A 1,776-nucleotide genomic window follows, 5' to 3' on the forward strand; every position below is an offset into this window, starting at 1 on the left:
CATGTGGGGGTACACATCGGGCAGTTTCTTTTTATTGTTTATTCAGATTTAATCCAGGCCTACTACGTAGGCATACACAAAGCCAGTTTAAGCATGATACAATAGCTAATAAGCTCACCTGCCACCATATACAAGAGCTTTTAGCAAGACATAATAAAATATTAGAGAACTAATTATAGTATCATTTTTCAAACATGACACTCTCTAAAAGTTCAGGTTAATTTATTCCTTCAATAAGTATTTTTCAATGCAAATGTGATAAAAGTCACTGGTCTTTGCACTAAAGGAAGTAGAACAAAAATATAAGCTAAAAGCCCTGCCCATTAGTGACTTACTATCCAATAGAGCAAAGTTACAATGAAAACTTGTATCTGATCAACACAAGTCATATGGGCAACAAACAAATATGGTTCTGAGACAGAATAACAATGAATACATTACAGGAGAAGTAAGACTTGAACTAGGCCTTAAAGAATGGGGAGGACAGAGTATGAAAAAGGCTTGCAGTCAGAAATATGCTGTGGTAGTTAGATTCAGTTGTCAACTTGGCCAGGTGAAGGTGCCTAGTTCTGTTGCTGTGGGCATGAGCCAATGGTACACGAACCTCATCTGTTGCTGATTACATCTGCAGTTGGCTAAGAGGTATGCCTGCTGCAAGGAATGATGTTTGACTTAATTGGCTGGGGCTTAAATGAGAGAGCACAATGTAGCACAGCCCAAGCAGCTCAGCATACCTCATCTCAGCACTTGCAGCTCAGCCCAGGCCTTCAGAGATGCAGAAAGAAATCACCCTGGGGAAAGTTTTTGGAACCCAGAGGCCTGGAGAGAAGGCCAGCAGAGACCATCCTGTGCCTTCCCACGTAAGAAATAACCTCAGTAGAAAGTTAGCTGCCTTTTCTCTGAAGAACTAACAAAATAAGTCCCCTTTTATTAAAAGCCAATCCATTTCTAGTGTGTTGCATTGTGGCAACTAGCAAACTAGGACATATGCCATCTGCAGTTGACCAGAGGATCTCTAGCTGCCTAAAGAGGAAAGTACACATGGGCAAGAGACAAATTAAGTAGGCCGTAGGGAGCCTCGTGGCTAAACACCCATGCCTCGACTTGAATTCTGTAATTCACTTACTAGTTGTGTAAGCTTAGACAGGGGTCCACGCCTCTTAAACCTCAATATATTAAGCATCTGCAAAACAGAGCTATGATTACAACAGAACCGATCTTATTTGGGAGGTTATGTGATTCCACTTACGAAAAAATCTCTGCACAGTGCCTGGCACTTTACTGCTGCACCAGAGATGTCAGCTATTGTTAATAGAGCTAGCAGAGAATGCAATATTAGATGGAACTGAATGCAAAAATGAGGAGTCTGAACTTGATCCTGTAGGTAGAGTGAAAGCCATTAGTGTTTTTTCGTTTGTTTTTTCAAGACGGTTTGAAACATGCTATGGATGATGTTTTAATAAGATTTATTTGGAGGTATTTTCTATGCCTTTCTCATTCAGAGAATGAATTGGAGATGGGAGATGGGAGGGAGGGTAGGTAGCTGGTAGGCCACTGAAACAGTTAGGGCATAAAGCACTGACAGTCTAGATGGGACATTTCAAAGGGAAACAAACCACTGGGAAGCTGTGATTCACTACAGGATGCTGAATCTTAACCATTTGGGAGTCATGAACTTCTTAACATATCTGCCAAAGGCTATGCATCCTCTTCTCACAAACATACATCTCTCTTTGCACATACAAAAAAATTGCATGCAATTTCAGGAGGCTTATG

The sequence above is a fragment of the Tamandua tetradactyla genome, chromosome 21, assembly GCF_023851605.1.
Source record: "Tamandua tetradactyla isolate mTamTet1 chromosome 21, mTamTet1.pri, whole genome shotgun sequence".
In the NCBI taxonomy this organism is placed as follows: domain Eukaryota; kingdom Metazoa; phylum Chordata; class Mammalia; order Pilosa; family Myrmecophagidae; genus Tamandua; species Tamandua tetradactyla.